General features: G+C 46.6%; 1 protein-coding gene and 1 long non-coding RNA gene across 2 annotated transcripts in view; both read left to right on the plus strand.

Moving 5' to 3' along the window:
- Ror2 (receptor tyrosine kinase like orphan receptor 2) overlaps positions 1-21,590 on the plus strand; it is a 222,543-nt gene that overhangs the window by 85,414 nt on the left and 115,539 nt on the right. The gene's annotated exons all lie outside the window — the stretch shown is intronic.
- On the plus strand, positions 11,295-15,950 carry LOC123453661. Its single transcript, XR_006632918.1, has 3 exons — positions 11,295-11,339; positions 12,235-12,382; positions 15,684-15,950. It is a non-coding gene; the product is annotated as an uncharacterized LOC123453661 (long non-coding RNA).

A 21,590-nucleotide genomic window follows, 5' to 3' on the forward strand; every position in this document is an offset into this window, starting at 1 on the left:
TGATGGGAAGTTCCCTCCATGTCACTCCTTGCATTACTTGAGTGACATGTGAACCTGTTTACACCTGCTATTTTGGAACCCAGTGTTCCAGGATGGTTAGGAGGGTGAGGTTCCCACTACCTCACCCCTCACCCACTAGGCAGTTTTGCCAGATTCAGCTATAACACTGGCTTCCTTCATGAACCTGCCCTTTGGCACATCCTCCCCTTCCACCTAGCAAGACACACCAGGCTCTAGATCACAGTGCTATTACCTTTCTGAATAATTTCTGGCAGGGTCCCTTAGCCTCACTTTTTCTCCTGGTATGACTCAGTGAGATCCACCTTGGAGGATCACTGCTCCTTGGTCTTGGTGCCAAGGGTCTGTGCCATACCAATAGGTTGTCATTGCATGGGGGTTCTCACAGACAGTATTTCTCTACTGTTCAGTAGAGTGATAGGGAAAGGCAGTGAGCAACTGGGCATGCATATGTGTGTGTGTGTGTGTGTGTGTGTGTGTGTGTGTGTGTGTGTGTTTTGGGGGTTAGTTCCAGGATGTAGATAAGGTGGGATGTTGATGTGGGTGGCTGAGGCATGGGCCATTGGGAAATGGGGAATTTCTAATATTTATTTATTTATTTATGGCAGGAAGAGGCAGACAGAGTGTGAGAATGGGGTACACTGCCTTCTGCCACTGCAAGAGAGTTCCAAATGCTATACCACTTTTTGCATCTGACCTTGCATGGGTAATTGAACCCTGGACCATCAGGTTTTGCAGGTTAATACTTTAACCACCGAGCCATCTCTCCAGCCCCATGAATTCCACTTTCTCTTTGTTCTGGTCGCCAGAATGGAAGCCTCTCAGGTTCTGAGCTCACATCACTTTCCACAACCTTGTCCTTTCCCTTTCCTAGAAGGATCCGAACCATCTTTCCATTTCCCTCCTTGCTTGTTTGTTGAGACAGTATCTCACTGTGTAACTCAGACTGGCCTCTAAATTGTGTGAGTTCTCCTGCGTCTGCCTCCTACCTGCTGGGACTACAGATGGATGCCACCGTGTCGTGTGTCCCATGTCCTGCCGGGACTACAAATGGATGCCACCGTGTCGTATGTCCCATGTCCTGCTGGGATTACAGATGGATGCCACCGTGTCGTGTGTCCCATGTCCTGCTGGGACTACAGATGGATGCCACCGTGTCATGTGTCCCATGTCCTGCTTGGACTACAGATGGATGCCACCGTGTCGTGTGTCCCATGTCCTGCTGGGACTACAGATGGATGCCACCATGTCGTGTGTCCCATGTCCTGCGGGGAATACACACATGCACCACCATGTCATGTGTGTCATCATATCTTGCTGGGATTACAGATGCATGCCGCCATGTCTTACATGTCATCATGTCCTGTTGGGAATTACACACATGTGCCACCAGGTCAGGCTGAAAGATTCCATTTTTGGAGCGTTTTCTCAACTTACTTTGTGAACCTTATTCTTTCTAGCTTCTTACAGACTTAAATCTTGGATTTATGTTATTTGTTTCCAACTCTGCCCTCTGCAGAGTCCTTCTGAGCTACAGAGTGTTCAGTTTTTCTGCATTTGGGGGAACTTTTTGCACCCCACACCTTTCTTCAGTGTTGTCCTGTTTTTTTTCTTCTGGTGCTGCAGGTGAAACCCAAGGGTTCATATGCTAGGCAAGTGCTTGACTGCTGAGCCGCACCTTAGCTCCATGGCTTATGTCCTGTGCTCCCTGCGTATGCCGCTTGGGAGAGGCTCATAGTTTACAGTAGTCTCAGCTGCTTTATGAGACATGGAATTAACCTCAGAGACTCCAGGAAGTCGCAAGGCACCAAGCTGATATCATAGGACAGAATGTCTCTAAAGTGAAGTTAACTGAAACAAATGATACGTTTCTATTATTTATTTCATTTTTAAGTTCTATTTTATTATCACTTTTGGTGCCAGTTGCACATACCCAGCACTCACTCTACCACTGAGCTGTAACCCTAGTCCTTGATATGTGTGTGTGTTTAGTGAGGGCAAGAGAGAGAGAAAGAATTGGCCCACCAGGGCCTCCAACCTGTGCAGTCAAACTCCATACACATGCACCCCTTTGTGCACAGGTATGACCTTGCGTGCTTGAATCTCTCTGTGCGTCTGGCTTACTTGGGACCCGGAGAGTCAAACATGACTCCTTAGACTTTGCATGCAAGTGCCTTAACCATTAAGCTATCTCTCTAGCCCATGTACGTGTTTTTTCAATGGTAAAAACTGTCTCATTTGTCTTTATACAGAAAATCCTGAGGAGTGCACTGAAAACTTAGAACAGTGTGGGGAGTTGATGAGTGGCCTGGATTCAGCACCTTCTTAGCAATTCAAGTGACATTTTATTGTATTTATTTCTTTACTTTTTTTGTTTGTTTGATTTGTTTTTTTTAAGGGAAGATCTTGCTCTGGGCCAGAGTGCTGGGATTAAAGATGTGTGCCACCAGGCCCAGCTCAAGTGACATTTTAAATACCTCAATAAATTATGAGAACAAGTAATGGGAAAAGTCCTTGTCTTGTCTTTGGCTCTCCTTGATCTCCCTTGGGGTTTCTATGTTCAAATCAAAAGAAACATGAGAGTTCTGTGTGTCTCTTATCAGTTCACTTTGTGTTACTATAATGAAAACCAGAGGTGATTAACTTATGTGGCCAAAAGGATTATTTTGTCTCATTGTTCCGGAGGTTCTAATCCAAATGAAGTGGGGTCTAGTTTTAGACTCATCATAAGGGCCGCACATCAAGACAGGAATGTGTGGTGGGAAAACCAGGAGACAAGGAGCAATGCCTTTTCCAGGTCCTACCATCTTTGAGCAGGAACCTTTGATGACAGCATCTCACCAGAGCCCGAGGTAAAGAGGAGTTTATGGGGACAGTGCCTGTGATCCTCCCAGAATTACAGGAGTACCCTGTGAAGGCCTTCTCGTCCCAGGAAGGCTGGTTAGGTGAGGTCCAGCCAGTAGCAGGTCGTTCCCTCACCTTCAGAATGACATGTTAGAATGTGGGCCCATTGAAGGGCAAGGCCTGTGGTCTGAGAGCTTGTGCAAGGTCACATGGAGAATGTCCCCACACAGTCTGGTATTAAGAATGTTGATTTTTTTACTTTTTGGTTTTTCGAGGTAGGGTCTCACTCTAGCCCAGGCTAACCTGGAATTCACTATGGAGTCTCAGGGTGGCCTCAAACTCACGGCGATCCTCCTACCTCTGCCTCCCTAGTGCTGGGATTAAAGGTGTGCACTACCATGCCCGACAAGAATGTTGATTTTTAAAAAGTTTTTTGAGCAGCCTTCATACTGATTTCCATACTGGTTGGACTAATTTATATTCCTACCAGCAGTATATAAGGGTTTCTTTATCTCTACATCCTTGCTAGCCTTTGTTGTTATTTGTTATCGTAATGACTGACACTCTTCCTAGCTTGAGGTGTATGTAATCTCAATGTAGGTTTTTTTTCTTTTTTTATGTTTATGCGTGTGTTCATATGTGTGTTGGTTCATGTGTTAGTGTATGTGCACGTATGTGTCTGGAGACCATATGTCAGTGTTTTCTTTAATCACTCTCCACCTTGTGTTTTTTGTTTGTTTTTGTTTTTTGAGATAGGGTCTCACTCTAGCCCAGGCTGAGCTGGAACTCACTATGTAGTCTCAGGGTGGCCTTGAACTCATAGCAGTCCTCTTACCTCTGCCTCCCAAATGCTGGGATTAAAGGAGTGTGCCACCAGGCCTGGCCTCCACCTTATTTTTTGAGACAGGGTCTCTTACTGAAATGGAAGCTCTAGCTAGCTGCTTGTCTGGGGATTCTCCTGTCTTGGCATCCTGGATGCTGGAATTATAGGCACGCACCACCATGCTCAGCTTTTACATGGGTGCACGTATCTGAACTTTTATGGCAAGCACTTTACTGTATGAGCCATCTCCCCAGCCCTCAGTGTAGTTTTAATTTGCATTTTTCTGATGACTAGTGATGCAGATCAATTTTCATATGAAGAAAATAATTCTGATTTTATTTTGGTGGTGGTGGGAGGAATACATTCTCATAGCAATAATTGCTTTAAATCTTTGAACTGAAAAGTATTGCAGAGTGCTTATTTCTTTCATGTGCTGTCTGGATATTATACAAATGTTCCCGCTGCACAGCACAAAATACCTGACTGATTCAGCCTTGTGTGTGGCTCTGCTAAGAAAATTTGGCTCCGCCAGTGTGGTTGGAAAGTGAATGTCCTATAGTAGAGCCTGTCCTAGCCATGTCTGCGGTCTCATCCCTTGTCTCTGGAAAATAAGCAGTTTAGGTCCAGGTTTAATTCATTTACACACTTCACTCTTAGTCTTGACCTTCAGGGCGTTCTCAGGAAAAGAGCTCTTTGCTGGCTCATTGAGTGGCATCTGTCTCTGATGGATTGGACTTGGCACGCATGTGTTATTAGAAATAGAAATCAAGAAATCACATCAAACCAACGCATTTCCTCCTCTTCATCTTCCATAAAACATATCCTGTCCCTTCAGTATGAGAAGACTTGAGTCTTACGCCCCAGGTGATAATCTTCTTCTAGTCTCTGCTTGCTCTGAAATCTTCTATAATATAAGTAATTTTTTTTTTGAACAGGCTCATCTGTTTTCAATTTGGAGGCGGTTGAGGCTGTGGGGGGATGAGCGCAGGCCGTGGAGCTCTGCAGAGCTGGCTCCTGCACCCTTCTGCCCTGGACTATGAGTCCACTGGGTATTTCTTTCAAGATCAAAGACAGACTGAGCCCAGCAAGACTAAGAAACTTGAGAGGCAGGGAGTGTCATGTTGGGTGGTAATGGAGACGTGAAGGATGTCTTCCTGCCTGCCAAGCACCCTGGCTGGGAAGAGCGGGCTCCTGCCTGAGCCGTGTGGGCGTCCTCAGCCCCATCCTCCCTCCCTGGCCCTGGCTTGTTGCATCCGGAAATGAGGAAAACAGCCCAGGGGCGAGCTGCCTTGGTGCGGGTAGTTGAAGGCCTGTTCGCCTAGCTTTGAGGGACAGAGATAGTTGCAGTGGAAGCTGACTTAACACTGTCTTGCCTTGGCCTCCTTTGTGGGAGGGGGGTTGGTATGGGAGTCCTTTCCAGGGGAGGGCTTTGATGCTTTGAGGCTGGCAGGTGGAAACTGTCTCCGGTTTGGGGATATATTTTACATTTAAGGACTCTCTGGAGGTCAGAAGACCTTGGCCAGACCTACAGCCTTTAGTTCAGACCACAGCACCCTCTGGACCTAATGAGAGGTTAAGGTGGTCTGCTGAGGTATAGCTAGCTTCTGAGCAGTCACCTCTTGTACCCTGAAGCTGTTTCAGAGCTAGTCCATACTGACACTTGCAACCTCTTGTGTCAGCCCTTCGTAAAGTTAGTCATTGAGAAGAAGCTGTGCCTGCTTCAAGCACTCCCTGTCGCCCCACTCTCCCCCATGCCGCTTGTGGCTCTGGGCCTTGGAGGTGCTCGTTCCACAGCTTTCAGTATCCTCACCGCCTCAGCTCCGTGGCTTGTCACGCTGCACCCTGTGGTTTCCCGGTCTCTCCAGGTGCATGTTATTCAGCATGCTTTCAGTGCTACTGTCTTCCTGATGCCATAAGTCACCACTCTGCCCACCCTGTGGGGACATGTTGATTCTCCCTGGGTGCTGTCCTCTTTAGGGGGTGTTCTGGTTGCTTTTCTTTTTTTTTTTTTAATTTTTTATTTATTTATTTGAGAGTGACAGACACAGAGAGAAAGACAGATAGAGGGAGAGAGAGAGCATGGGCGCGCCAGGGCTTCCAGCCTCTGCAAACGAACTCCAGACGCGTGCGCCCCCTTGTGCATCTGGCTAACGTGGGACCTGGGGAACCGAGCCTCGAACCAGGGTCCTTAGGCTTCACAGGCAAGCGCTTAACCGCCAAGCCATCTCTCCAGCCCTGGTTGCTTTTCTTGCTTCTGAGACAAATGCCTGACTAGAAGCAACTTGGGAGGAAAGGGTCATTTTAGCTTACACCTTGAGGGGATGTAGTCCATCATGGTAGGGGCAGTCAGGGCAGCAGGAGCATGAGGTGGCTCTTACATCGCATGTATATTAAGGAAGCAGAGTCAGATGAATGCTGGTGCTCAGCCAGCTCTCTCCTTTTTATGCAGTCTAGGACTCCAGCTCATGGTGTAGTGCTTGTCCATAGTTAGGGCAAGTTTTCCCACTTCCATTAATTATGTCTAGAAAATCCCAGAGATTTGTTTCCATGGTGATTCTAAGTCAAATCTTGTCAAGTTGACAACTGATACTAACCATTCCCCCAGGCACTGGCACAGTAAATGAAGAGATGCCTACTTCAGCCCACTGACGTTCCAGAAGGTCTTCTCCTGATCTCCTAAGTTTGGAGGGGGATTGTGACCAAAGCAGTGGGTGCTTATGGGAGGGATTTCAGGGACAGGCGAGACTGAGCCCCACCTACTGGAGCAGCAGGTTTCATCATGCCTTAGGTGGTCAGGTTTTACTTGAGATTTCTTATGGTACCTATTGGTTCCTGATGAGTCAGTCAGTCTGGGGCAGCTGTAACAGAGAAGCAGACTGGGCAGCTAAAACATATATGTGTATTTATTGCTCACAATTCTGGAGTTCTTGGACCAGTCCAAGATTGATTCAATTCAGTTCTTCCTGGTTTGTGGATCACAGCTTTCTTGCTATGTCCTCACTGGGTAGACAGAGTGATAAAGATTCTGACTCTGTTTGAGTGGAGTGGAGCTGAAACTGATTTTTAGATAGGATACCTTCATTAACATTGGCCACTCTGGTGGGAAATTCTCAGATGGACTATTAAGGTTCTCTAGAGAAATAGAACCAATAGAATGATTATATGAATTATAATGGGGACTTATTAGATTAGTTTACAGGATGATACAGGCTGGGCAGTCCCCCGTAATAGCTGGAGAGTCAGATAGCTGCTCAATCCATGAGACTGGATGCCTCAGCAGTCCCAATCTGTTACTGAAGGCCTGGAGGATTCCTAGAGGGCCACTGGTCATCACTCCATGTTGGAAGGCTGGTAAAGCAGAGTTCCAGTGTCTGTGAAGGATGGTGGCAACAGGTAGATGTATGCATGAGCAGCATGGGCAGCAGGCAGAAGGCCCTGAGCTTTCTTGGAGAATAAATATATATATATATATATATATATATATATATATATATATATATATATATATTTCTCCATATATGCATGCTGTCCACACTGGGGAAGGTTTTCCTTGATCCATCAATCTTTCTGGGAAACGATCCTACAGACCCACAAGAGGCTTGTCTTTTACTTGATTCCTGATCTGATTACGTTGACGATAGAATCTAACAGATGGACAATGGCAGAAGCTCTCAGAGGAAGGAATCTCTACAGATAAGGCCTTGCTGCAGAGTGAATGTGACTCTGGGTACATGTGTTAGGGGCTGAGATAGGGTTACAAAGTCATAAATCTGGTCCTCCCCAGGCTGTCAGCTTTCTTTCTCACTTGGGGTCAAAAGAAGCTATGGAGGAGGGTGGGGGGAGAAGAAAAGAGGCCCTTTTGTCTCCATAGACTAATATCTGTCCTCTTAAAGGAACAGGATCTATGACCTAACATGCAGCAGGGACTTGGTGTCTCCTCCCCTCCTTATGAAGGTATCAGCACTATATATAGGATTAGACTTCTCCACCAAGTGGTCTTAGTTAACCTGTACTGCCTCTGCTCAGTCTTCAAGTAAATCCATGATGGAGTTTAGGGGGGACACAACTGAAGACTTATTCTGGGTTAGAGGCTGAACCCTAGAAGTCTTATCATGCATGTGCTCTAGCACTGAGCCACACTGCAGCTTAGCTTTCCTAGGGTTTTCTTTTAAATTTATTTTATTTTTTTGACAGTTTCATACAGGTATGTCTTATATTTTCATCATATTCACCCCATTATCTCTGTTTTTCCCTTCTGCCTCATGCTAAACCTCTGTTTTTCCCATGTGGCCCCACTTCTACTTTTAGGTCTTATTTTTGTTATCCACTGAATTTGGTTAGTGTTGCTTCATGAAAATGGATGCAGGGACATTATTTACCAGAGCATGGACAGCTTACCAGTACCTACACCACTGAAAAGAAAGCTTACCCCTCCTTCAGTAACCACGAACTGCCCATAGCTTCTCAGGGAGAGGTGGGCCTGAGGAGTCCCTGCATCATCCATGATGGAGTGTTGATTTGCCCAGTCTTTTGCAGGTAGCTCTTAGCTGTACGATGAGAAAAGTAAAAGCTAATTTCTCCAGGTGGAGAATAGGCCTCCCCGAGTCCTGTTCCCACCACACTGGTGGTTGTCATGTGCTAGCCCACCCAGATGACATCTCACAAGCAGTTTCCCCGGCACTTGCCACCCCGGCCACAGCAGTGCTCTGTGATCACTTCTGTCCTTTGCTTCTTGGTGATTGAGATTATGGTTGCATTGTTGCAATGGTATCAGAAACCATAATGTGCCCCAAAAGTGAGCACCCCTAAGTATGCAAATTACATCTCAGCAGAATTGATGTAAAATCATTTACAGGGGCTGGGGAGAGCTTGAGGACTTGAATTCAAATTCCTAGTGCCCACATAAACTGCTAGGTATGGTATAGTGTACCTATAACCCCAGCTCGCAGGATGCAGAGGCAGGTGTGTCTCCAGGCAGGCAGGCTAGCTAGATTAGCTCTCTTTGGGTTCAGTGAGATACCCTTTTTCAATAAACAAGTTGGGGGAGGAATTGAGGAATATCCAATGTTGACCTCTGGCTTCCACATACATGTGCATATGTGTGTACATACCTGCATCCCAAAATGCATACACACATACCTATACACATACTGAAAATCATTTATTGGTGTGATCTATATGGTGTGGTAGGTGTGAGAATGGGGGATTAATGCTGGAAGGACACCAGTTGGGAATCTTTGAGCTGCCCTTCTTTGTTCCTGTGTGTTATTGGAGCAGGTGGGTTTTGAGTAAGATTTTCATGCTAATTGTTTGTCAAGATAGACTCCTCCATGAACATCCTGTGGCCGGGGGTTCATCCAATGAGGCAGTCGGGAAGACTGGAGTTTGGGGGAAGGCATGGCCTTGTAGCCCTGGCTGGTCAGCCATAGGGGATACACCCCGAGCAAGTCAGGATCTAGCTTTCCCAGGATGGGTTCTGGCCTTAGGATACCTGGGCCTCACACTGGGGGTGGAGGTGTCTTGGCGGTTCTACAGGCTCCTCTGGATCCTTATATCCCGGGGTAGAGTGTCCTTCTTGAAACGTCTCCTTATATTGTGTTCAGCACCTCGAGACTGCCTGGACACTAGCATAACCCTGTAGTTCCCTGCTTTTTTATTAGACTCATAATTTTGAGCTGTGTCATGAAAGCATTTTGTTTTATTTAGCAATATTTTGCAAACCATGAAATCAATACTCGTTTTAAATTAGGACAGATGTGAGGAACATGCACGAAAAACTTCTTCCCCTTCCAGCCCTGGTTCAGAGAAATAGCCCAGGACCCAGGCAGTTGCCCTGCTCTGCGCATAACACAACATGCAGCCTTTTGCCAAGTGGCTTCCCCTGAGTTCTGGTTTTCTTTTCAACCTTAGCAAATCTGTCCACAGCAGACAGCAGTATCTCATATGGTGGAAACAGCCAGGACCTGTTGTATCAGTGTGGATGGATGAGCAAGTTAAGCCTGTCTCCTCATTTTATCTGTATTATTCTATTTTTCATGTTCTATTTTTCATTTCTAGTATGTGTGTGTACTTTGTGTACACGTGTGTGTGGGAGCCAGAGCAACTTTAGGTGTTGTTCTTTAGGAATGCCAAGTACGTTCTTTTGAAATGGGGTCTTCATTGGTCTGGCGCCCACCTGTGAGGCCATTCTAGCTAGCTAGTGAGCCCTAGGGGTCCTCCTGTCTCAGCTTCTCCGGATCTGAGATTACAAGCATTATCCATCACATCTGGCGTTTTTACATGGGTTCTGGGGATCGAACTCAGGTCCTCATGCTACCCAAGTCAAGCACTTTACTGACAGAGCTATCTTGTCTCTTCATTTTAGGCCAATCCACAGCAGATGTTATGTGGATTGAGTTGTGGTCTCTCCCTACCAATTTATCTACTCTTTTCTAGACATGGGAGGTGGTCCTGACATTCTACAGACAGTCCAAAAATCTCCAGCGTAATAGGGTTGGATGACAGTGGTTGGCAGGAAATTTTGGGGACTGGCAGCTCACCTGGTGAGGAACAAGCTCTCCTGTTTGGGGGAGTGAGTACTCAGAGCCCACCTCACATGGCCTGGAGGAGCCCCCCCTCCCCCAGGGAACCAGCAAACAGAGTTTCTTTGTTCTTTGAGCTCCCAGGACAAACGAACTGGAGCTGGTAGCTAGCAGACCTGCCACCAGGCAGTGGTTTAAATCAAAATAATCACTTTAAGAACCGGCAGGGAATCTAGCTAGAGAACCATTTCCTCTAGCCTGAAATACTGAAACAAATTCTGATTTATGCTGTGGGCTGGGGCAGCTCAGAGTTAAAACAGCCCCTCCCCTCCACCCACCCGCCTGCCCGATGCAGGGATGAAAAAGGCTTAAGAAGGAGAGTATGTGGAAGGCCTCCAGTGCCTGAGAGTGGCTGCTGAAAGGCCCCCAGTCTGCAGGGAAGTGGTGATGGGGCTGAGATGTGCAGACAGCCCGGCCCCACAGCTTGGCTTTGAAGCAGCTAGAACCAACCCTGGACTGGTTGAGTTTTGAATTGAGATTTTGAGGAAAAACTGAACTCCAGTCCTCTAAGTAGCCAAATCAGCTTGAGTACAGTTTTGGAGACACTTCCTCAGAGAGATAACACACAGGGTAAATTGTTATGAGCATGTAAGGACCAGCATATGGTCCAGGGACAGTTTAGATAAATAAGTTTGTTTTTCTTTGTGTGTGAGAGTAAAAATGCAAAATCAAACTTTGTAAGCAAAAAACTAAGAGTAAGCTGAGTACAATGACATAGTAAGAGATTAGCAGAAGGTGTGTGTGGAACCCTAGATAAGTAGTGGAAAATACAAAAACCCCAGCTGCTCAGCAGCCGTTGTCCCAGTCCTCCCGACACTATGACTGACTGAACGGCTGCTCAGCAGTCCGGACTGAGACCTCCGCGAGACGCATCACCGATCCGAATTCATCTGCCCGACACGCTGTCCGAACGACCGAGATGACCGAGACTCGCCTTGAAACACCGCGAACCGAGAGAAAAGTTGGAGCACGGACCCGCGCCACCAGGTTGTAAAACGTCAGAAATCTTGCAGACCGAGTCTCGCGTTGAGACTGAGTCTTGTGATACTGCGTCCCAAGTCTCGCGATATCAGGTTGTATACATGTTAGACTCGTTAGAAATATTCTTGTGTTAGTAGTGATGAGTATAATTTGGTTATATATTATATTAGCTATAATATTAGTTGTGATAGTTTGGACTTGCTTGTGTGTGACTTTCATCCCAGTAAACTCCTTTGCGAGTACACCAGTGTCTGAGTATTATTGACCTTCGTGGGCGGAATCCTCTCAACCAATCATCTTTGAGAGTGCTCGCGACAGTAAATGTGGGCAAGAGCCCCGGGTTGTGGGCTGTTGCTCACCCCCGCCCCCCACCAGTGCACATTCAAGTGTGCTGTGTGTGTGGAGGGTGTGTGTGTAGGTCAGGGGCGGTACTAGTCAGAGTTCAGAGGAACAGAACTGAGTGAATAATATATTATAAAGGGGATTTATTAGATTACCTTATAGGATATGGGCTGAGAAGACCCACAACAGCTGTCTTCAAACTAGAGAATCAGACAACCTGGTAGATACTCGGTCTATGAGGCTGGATGCTTAAACAGTCCCAGTCTGGCACTGGTAGCCTGGAGGATCCTTGGAGAACTGTTGGCCTTCAGTCCATGTAGGGAAGCTGATGAAACTCCAGAAACAGTGTAGCTGAAACAGGATAGATGCACGCATGAGTGGGTAGCAAGGGCAGCCAGATAAAAGGGGACTGTGTGTTTTGGCTTCTATATGTGTGTGTATACAGTACACCACCACGAGTGCCATCCACTCTAGGGGAAAGATTTTCTCCCTCAGCTAATCCTTCCTGGAACACCCTCACAGACCCACCCAGAAGGCATGTTTTACTTGACTTGTAATTTAATCAAGCTGACAATAGAACTTAACTGTCACAGAAGACAACCTTACGTCTTCAGGAACGTCAGTCATCCACCTCTCTTGCAACAGGGTCTCTCGTGGACCTGAGGCTCACAGATCTGTCATAGTGGTCGGAGGAACAGGAGTCAGAACGTTGTATGCACCTGGGAGGCAGTGATGGATACAGACTTGTGGCAACAGCTGCCACTTGCACCTCCAGCTTCCCAAAGTCCCCATGGTGAGATTATCTGTGAACCTCAATGCATTTGACAGACAGTTGTTGCTAAGCAGGAGCAAGCTTGTGGGAATGGAGGCCACTGTTTTCTACCCATACCAGCCTGTAATCTAGACAGGAACTGTGTATCTGGGTTCTGCTCCCAGGAAGGGTGTGTTAGGTGGGCAAGAAAAATGTACGTGGGATAATAAGTCTGGCATGAAATGGTTAGTCTTGACTAGTACTTTTGACCTGTCCCAGCCAGGAGTGTCGAGGGCACTGGCCCTGCCTTCTGACCTTGACCTTCCCAGACAGGCCTGCCTAAGTTTGGAGACATTATTCTAGTAGCCACGCAAGGTTCCTGGGAAGCTCCTTGTCCCAGAACCCATTGTAGCTTGATCCTTCGCAGGCCCTGAGCCCCCTCTTTTCTGACATTATCTAGATAAAGCAGCTTCCTTGACTTTGGACTGTGTTCATAGATACATGGATGCTGAGTTGTCTCCTTTGAATCCACACCCTTCTAAAACAGGGTGGATATGAGTATAAATATAACAAAATAGAACACCCCTTCACCAAGGTGCTCTATAGTAGGTACTACCAGTGTGTTCTGATACCGGTCAATCAAAGACACTGTGTTTTCACCTTGGTTAGATCAGGGGAGGCCTACACCATGGAGGGGCTACTCCCCTTGATGCCTGCCAAAAAGCAGAGCATGAGGTGGAGTCTGGCTTTTCTCTGCAGCAGGGCATAGTACAGCTTGGAGCTCTTATACACACACCTCTGTGGCATTGGGAATGAGGAGGCCTTGGGGTAGCAGAAGCCCATGCCTCTCCCAGTCTCTAGGGTTCTCCCTGTTTCAATTCCAGCAGATCCCTGGTAGCCTTGGAGAAGCCCCCCCTTATCAGGATTAAGAAAAAGAGACTCAGAACCGATTGACCAGCTAGCTCTCATTGTGTGTGGTTCAGGAATACTGTGAATAGTTGGAGGTGGGACTGGCTGGTTGTGCTGATCCATAGATGACTGTGGGTAAAGATGGCCAGCTGGCTGGCATCCTATCAGCTTCTTTCTGGCTCAAGAAGCCAATGAGGGAAGGTGAGGACCAACCACCCAAGGACTGTTGTGTAGAACTGAGGCCTGGGCTATTGGTTTGGCCCCTTAGTGCCTCGGTGTCCTCAGCATTTAAGTGGGATAATAAAGGAGGGGGGTCATCTTAAGGAACAAACTATGGCTGCAGCATCTGAGCTATGTGAATGGTCATTCCTCGTCTTGATAGCATTGTTTCATAATACCATGGACAGAGTGGCTGAGCCCCAACAGTTCATGGAAATTCATACTTACAGGCTTAGGTGTAGAACGTATTCACAAATCACCTGGTGGTTAGATTGGAAATATTATCACTGAAGATAAACTACTAGGGGGGAAATAAAACCTTAGGGCTAGGGAAATTGCTCAGGGGTTAAAGCTACTTGCTCCACAAGACTGCCCATTGGAGTTCTGATCCCGAGCACCCATGTAAAGCCAGATACACAAATGGCATATATGTCTGTAATAACAGTGTACGTATGAAAATGGTAGGTAGAGGTGGGAGAATCCTAAAGCTGGTGGGTTCAGCTCGTCTGCCCTTCCCAGTAGCAAAATCAGTAATAAGAGAAACACTGTCTCAAATAAGGTACAAGGAGATGACCAACGCCACGGGGTTGTTCTTTGACTTCCATTGGCATACCACAGTATGAGTACACACATCACCACACACACACACACACACACACACACACACACACACACACACACATAGACTAACACAAGACCTTAGTAGTTAAAAATAGTGTCTTGATAAGCTTCAGGCTTCTAGCCTGTGGTAAGGACTGAAGCTGTCCCTGTGAACATTCAGACAAAGCTGTATTCTCAGACCTGAGATGTCATTCACGTCTCTTTGGTGGAAAAGCAGTGAAAGCGTAGATGTGCTGAGAGAAGTGGGTGGGTGTGGGTGTGTATGAGGTTGGGGGGTTGAAATTTTTAAAAAAGGACTATTGTAAGTAAAAAGTTTGTCAAATTCCAGAAAAGTGTTTTCCGTCAACCATGGGGGAGAGACTAAATGCTGTAAGAAGCTGTGGCTCCAGGCATAAAAACCTATGGGGTCCCAGGTCACGTGTGTAGGTCCGCCTGATCTACAAATCCATGACAAAGGCAGTGCATGTGAATCTTGAGGGTTTCCGATGATGGCAGGCAGTGGTGGACAGATAAGATTGGACCAGAGGACTCTTGCCTCGGTCCCTGACCTGCCTGTGGGAACACTTCTTTTTCCATATATTTATACTTTGTGTGTGTTGGGGGGGGGCAGGTGTTGACATAGGGTCTCACTCTATCCCAGATCGACCTGGAATTCACTGTGTAGTTTCAAGCTAGCCGCAAACTCATGACAATCATACCTCTGCCTCCCACATGCTGGGATTAAAGGCATGCACCACCATACCTGGCAATATTTTTTTTTTTTCTATTTTATCTTTAGTACTTGGACACAAAGCCTTCCAAATGGTGTCTGTTGCCCCACATTGCTTTTCATGAATGTGAAATCCAACAGAATGTAGGCAGCTGGATGATTTGCAAGTTAGTCAATCAATCAATCAATCAATCAATCAATCAATCAATCAATCAGAGGAGGAGCCACATTCAGGCAGTGTCTCTCAGGTTTAGGAATGGGGCACGTGGCATCTAAGGAGTGTGTGGAGCTGCGGGAGAGAGTTGAGACAGGTCTGCGCTGGCACGGGTGCTGGTCATAACCCCTGCACAGCCACGGTTGTTGGTATGTTTACCTTTCTCTTCTTACTCACTGTGAATATGTTCAGTTTTGACAGTCAAGAGCAGAGGGCAGGTGCTGCTGGAGGGCCAGGGAACAGGCTCACCCCTCAGGCACAAGCTGGCTCCCATCTGGGATGCAGGATTCTGTGAGATCCCCACCCGGAAGGAAGGAGGGAGCAGACTGGCCTAAAGGCAGGAAGGCCCGCCAGACCTTTCCTTTGTGTGTGCACAAGTGCTGTTTAGTGGAGAGGGCATCCCTGGAAGCCATTTGGTGTGGCAGATGAGTGAGGCGTGTATTACAAGCGTTTGTGTTTGTCGTGGGCCTGCCAACTCGGAAGTCAGGGGTTTTCAGTGGGCCACAGAACTCTGGCTTTCTTCATTCCATAAAAGGAGCGGGCTGGAAAAGGAGGGGGAATGTGATAATGGTACCTTGGGTCGTTGTGGTGTTTTAATGAGGTCACACATGGATAGCCCTGTGCAGCTGGTGCGTTTCACTATAATTATTCACTTCCCTTCTCATGTTCAGCAGCCACCCAGGCCTCCCTCTCCACTCCTGCCTCCTGAGACAGCTGACCCACCCAGGAATGTTGTGAGGCAGACGTCCAGAGCCTTGAAAACCTGGTATCTTCAATGGGGGACCAGTCTACAAGGAGAACTGCTGAACCACCAGGGAGGCAAGGCCACCAACCCCAATGTAGGATGCCTGTGGGTGCTTTGGGCATCCACATATGGGAGTTGCCTAATCACCAGGTGTTTCTGTGAATAATTGAGAATAAAGAGAAATTACATGTCACTGTTGGCTCCTGAATGAGAGGGGGGTGAGAAGGAAGCCATAGCAAACAGACCTTGCTTTCCACGTGGCTTTGTTGCATCAGCTGAGAAAACTGGCTTGTCTTGATGCCCCTCTGCACTCACAACTGTCCTCCAGATAGCACCATATGCAACTGCATACTGGTACATTCACATCCACCGATGTACCACACGCTCCACACTCACACACTGCCACGCTCCTGCCACAATCGCCGTGTTCACAAACAGAGACATGCTATGCACAGCACACTTGTGCTGACACAATGCCATACTCACCACACTCACCCTCACAGACACCTTAGTCACATGCGCAGACCTTACTACATTGATACAAATGCAGATATACAGATACAACACTCATACTGTACACACATGCTGCACATCACATATAACTCAATACACAGAAGCACAACACATACACATTTATACAGTATACCACACATTCATGCCACACACATACCATACATGAGTATGAGTATATTATTACATATAGACGTCACACACATACCTCTCATACCACATCACACCCACATACTTCTTTCCCCGCCCTCTAGACCAGTCACACTAAGAGTGGGTGTGCCCACATGCTTGGGAGTTATTTTGGAAAGGAAAATTAATAAATCCAGCATTACTCATCCTTCGCCCAGCGGCTGGCCATCTCACCTTCCTAGGTAAACTTGATCCGTTCAGGAGTCTTAACAGATCATGCCGCTCATCCCCACAGGTTAATGTAACACACCTGCCACCTTCCCCTGACTGTTCATGGTTCTTTCCCTGCCTGACAGGTGGCCAAGTCCCCTGACATTGCTTGGCCTTGTCACTGTTGCCCTGAGGTGGAAAGCAGCCCAGGGATGTGCACCCTGTGAGACACGTGCCCCAGGGACCTGGTCGGAAGGGTGGTTTTTTGACTCGGCCCAGAATTCATTCCCTGGGGCTTCCTTTCCAACAAACTGAAATTTTTCCAGCCTTCCTTTAGCATCCACAAAGAAGCCTCTTTAGTTTGTGCTGAAGTATGCTGCCTCTACCTACTGAAAAAGGATGTTCTTGTTTTCTGTGGTCTTTATTAAATCTTGCACTGGAGCCCTTGCTGCCATGAATGGCAGGTCTCACAGAGAGTCCTAACATCTGTCAGGTTAAAGACTTACACAACGATGTCTGCCTCTCCCCTTCTAAAGTCCCTACTAGCATTGCTGTGGTAGAGCACCCCGCCATACACTCTGGGGAGGACGGACACCACTGGGGACCTCACCTGCCCCCCTGCCTTGAGCAGATCAGACCCAAGGGAAATGAAGGACTGGGGTTGTGGTTTAGGAGTAGGAGTTAGCCGAGCATGTCTGAGGACCTGGGTTCATCCGAGCACTGTATAAAGTAAAATAAAATAACATTTAAAAATACAATAAATGGGTGCTAGGAGGTGGTTAGGTGGACAAAAAATGTTTGTTGTGCAGGCATTTCAACTTGACTTAAGATCCCTAGAATCCACATAAAGCCGGATACTGGCTGACGTTTGTAATCATAGCCTTCCTGTGGTGAGGTGGGAGGCGGAGGCAGGAGAATCCCCAGAGGCTCACAGGGCAGAGATCGTGGTTACACAGCGATTGAATAAGAGCCCCTGTTTCAGAGAAGGTAAAGGGTGAGCGCTAATATCCGTGGTCGTCCTCTGACCTCCATACTGGTGCTATGGCACGTGCACACTGGCACTCATGCAGACAGATGGACACCCAGACATATGCATGAGCATAATAAAAATAAATATAAAAGAAAATAAAGTGAGGGTTTTTTCATAAGCATTTGGGATTTGATCTTGGGGTCCTTGTTTTGTTCCAAGATTGTTTGGCACTGGACCTAAAGCACAGAGGAGTTTTCCCAGCAGGTCCACAAAACAGACGACTTCCCAGCTCTGATCTGCTCATGCTGGGCTAAGGCACACAGGGTTGGTTTGCAGAACTGAGACTGAGGGTGGCCAGCTAGGCTCAGCAGTAGTTTAGCCTGTAGGGCCTCAGGTCCACCCACAGCTGCAGACGTGGTATTTGGGGTGGCTTGCTCTGTCCCAAGATGGCCTCGTGTTACCTGTTTAATTTGCTTTTACATATTGTCAGGCAAAGTGGAGCCTTTCAGAGGGACCCTTTTTGCCTCTTCTGTAAGTTGCGGTGGATGTATTTTCAGTCCAAAGGGAGATTTGTACGCATAGGTATGCTCTGGTTAATGCTCACAGCAGTGATTTTAACTGCCTAATAAACTATAAATCCCAAAATAAACTCTTGGACAAGCCAGTAAAACCTAGATGTCAACATGCAAAAATGAAACCAGTTTTGTGAGGGTAGAGGGAGTATGGGTAATTTCTGGTTTTTTTTCCACCTAAAATATGTACTTAAAGTGGCAGTAGTTTGCCGATGAAAACTGTAATTTGGGGAATTTTCCTTTCATGTGTTGAAGGTAGTATGTGTGAGCAAGTGGCATTCTAATTACCGTCTCATTCTTTTACTTCTACTTTGTAGCTTAAATGTAAGGTATGGGGAAAGTAAATTGGAGCTACAACTAATTAAAAAAATATTTTTCCCTACTTGCTAAATGTGTGTAAATTGATCTTAAGAACCCCAGACCTTAAACTATTTTTTTTTTTTTTGGCTGCACAATTGGAATTTTTCTGCTCTTTTTAAGACAGTTTAAACATCTTGAAAATGAGACGACTGGGAAATGAAAAATTTATAAGATAGTTTTGAGAATAATGACTGACCCCTTAATTGATTGGTCTCTTGCCCCAAACCCCTTAAGAACTTTTACCCCTGGACCATGTTCATAAAATGTGGAGGACTGCTGTACTGTAGGAAGGTTCCTCTCCCCGTTCCCTCTTTAGCACTTAAGGTTCAGCTTTTTATATTTGGTGATTTTCATTTATTGTTACAAGTTTTTGTTTCCTTATAGTGAATGTGATGTACTCTTACTACATGGGTTACCAGGAAACAGAGCAGAACAGAAACTCTCAAGGGAAGATTTAATGTGTATATTTTACATGCACACACACACACACACACACACACACACACACACACACTTTTGAAAAAGAATCTTAGGCTCTTGGCCCTAGCTCCTTCTTTAGAAACTTCTGCACCAGGAAAACGAAGTGGAGACAAGCAGATGTGCAGACTGAAGCACGGATGAAGAAAGATGAGGCAGAGGTCCATGTAAGCAGCGCGTGCACCCACGGGAGCAGGAACGAGGAGTGCAGGGGCTGGATATGGCGTGTGCTGGGACTGTATGCCGATGACAATGACAAATTTGTGCCCTTGCACCTGGAACTTCCACCATGCGATTGTCAAGCCCACCATTGGGAATCTGCCTTGCTTACTATCAACACAGTCCCGGTTGATGCTTTGACCTGGACCTCTGACATTTTGGACCAGGTCTGTTCTCATTTGTGGCCAAGTGTAACCAGTGTACAATAAATCACCTCTTTTGCTGTCAAAAAATAAATAAATAAAAAAGAATCTTAGAAGTCAGGACTGGGGAGATGACTCACTAAGGTGCAGGCATGAGGACCCTGGGTTCAGATCCCCTGTACCCAAAAGCCAAGAGTGACAACATGAACCTGTAATCCCAAGACTAGGTTGAAATTTTGCCTAGTTTTTCTTAAAAGAGAAAGGGAGGGAGAGAGAGAGAGAGGGAGGGAAAGAGAGAGAGAGAGAAATTTTGTTGACTCTTCTTGTGTTCCACAAATCTAATAACCTTAAGTTATGGCAGCTTCTGTTCTCTGGCAACAAGCATACTGTATACCATTGGCCGAAGTTGCAGACAGAACCCAACATTGAAAGGACTGCTGACATCACAATGCAGTAGTGCACACAGGCTTAGGGGCGGTGCTGCCCTCTAAAAGGTCCTTTTTTAAAAACAATTTCTTTATTAATTAGTTTTGTACTCAGCGAATACAGTCAGTTTGGTGCCCTTGTTAGGCTCATCTGTGACCTGCCCCCTCCCCTTGGCCCCTCCTTGTTGAGATATATGGGCCATGCATTGTGGAGTTAGCCCACAGTTATTGGTACGATAAATGTCTCTGCATATTATGACCCAACGTGTGGCTCTGACATTCTTTCTACCCCCTCTTCCGCAAAATTTCCCTGAGCCATGTTGGGTTCATTTTTGGTCTGCTTCAGTGATGAGGTGTTGGGGGCCTCTGGGTCTCTGGCTCTCCCACTTGGTAGGAGTTGATTTTTCTCTGTATTGATCTCCTTCACCCTTGTCCTGGTACCTGGTGCACCAAGAAAAGAGCACCCTTGCTTATTTCGCCAATTGTTCTTAGTTTCAGCAGGGACCCTTTTGAGGCAGGATGGGGTGGCTCTCTCCTTAGGATCTACATTTATCTTAAAAAGAGATAAAAAGAGAAGCAGATTCTCCAATGGAGGGTAAGTTAGCACCAGACAAATGAGATAACCCTTACTTTTTTTAATAGAGAATTTAATAGGTGTAGGCCCTCTTGTAGCCCACGATTGATGGTAGCTTGATAATGGAGAGCGGGCTTATGTTTGGGTATGGTTCTGACTTGTTTCCCAGCTCCAGCTATGGGTCCTTTACCACTGAGGGGATCAGTTAGCCATATTGAGAACAGTTGGTTTCCCACCATGGCTGTGTGCCACTATTGCACTTGTGTGAGCATCACGACAAGTTATTTGCTGCTAAGTAGGTTAGACCATGAGTTGCTTGGACAGATATTGGTCAGTTTCCCCCAGTCGCCCATGTAGCACCTTCTGGCACTAGACGCACTGACTGTCTGGGGACTGACTGTCTTCCAGCTTCCAGCCATGCCATTCCATTTTACGTGTCAACCACATAAGGTGTCTTCAGCAGTAGAGACTTACCACTAACCTTTGGTGGGTCATCAAGTACTCTGACAGAAATCTGTCTTTCTTTTAGGAAACCTTGAAGGTCTCTCTGATCTAAAGCTCATTGTGGATGATAGCCACATACTGGTACTGGGAGTCATAGGTCAGTGCCCACTAAGAAAAGGAAGAAAAAGATAACTAATATATAAGAGTGTGTGGTGTGTGTGTGTGTGTGTGTGTGAGAAGAGAGAGAGAGAGAGAGAGGGAGGGAGAGAGAGAGAGAGAGGGAGGGAGGGAGGGAAGCTGTAGAAGATTGAGGTCCATCTTCATCATACCCTATCCAGTGTCTTGTGGCTCAGGTGATCCCTCTAAGGGCCTGGTGAAGGTTCAGTCATTTGTTCTGCCTTTTAGGATGTAGAATTTTATGGTACCATTGCCGTTTGGGTCTACGTTTGTGTTTCCCACAACCTCCCTTGCCCTCCCCTCCTCCCCTCCTATCCTATTGTCTAGTCCACAAGATGTTTGCTGGGTATGTAAGGCATCGTGGGTAGTTTCAGGTTATGTGCTGTAGCTGAGTGAGACTATGTGGCGACTTTTTTTTCTGTGATTGGGTAAGTTCACTGAGAATGACCTGTTCCAGGTTCGACCATTTTTCCTCAAATTTCGCTCTAAGACGTCCTTGATTGGTGCTTAGGACATAGGCTAAGACCTTGTGGCTGGCTAGGGGTGAATCTTCAAGTCCTCATAGAGCATTGTAAGGATGTGGAGCCTGCTGGCTCAGGACACCAAATCTAGGGACTGGCATG

Source organism: Jaculus jaculus, chromosome 12 (assembly GCF_020740685.1).
Source record: "Jaculus jaculus isolate mJacJac1 chromosome 12, mJacJac1.mat.Y.cur, whole genome shotgun sequence".
In the NCBI taxonomy this organism is placed as follows: domain Eukaryota; kingdom Metazoa; phylum Chordata; class Mammalia; order Rodentia; family Dipodidae; genus Jaculus; species Jaculus jaculus.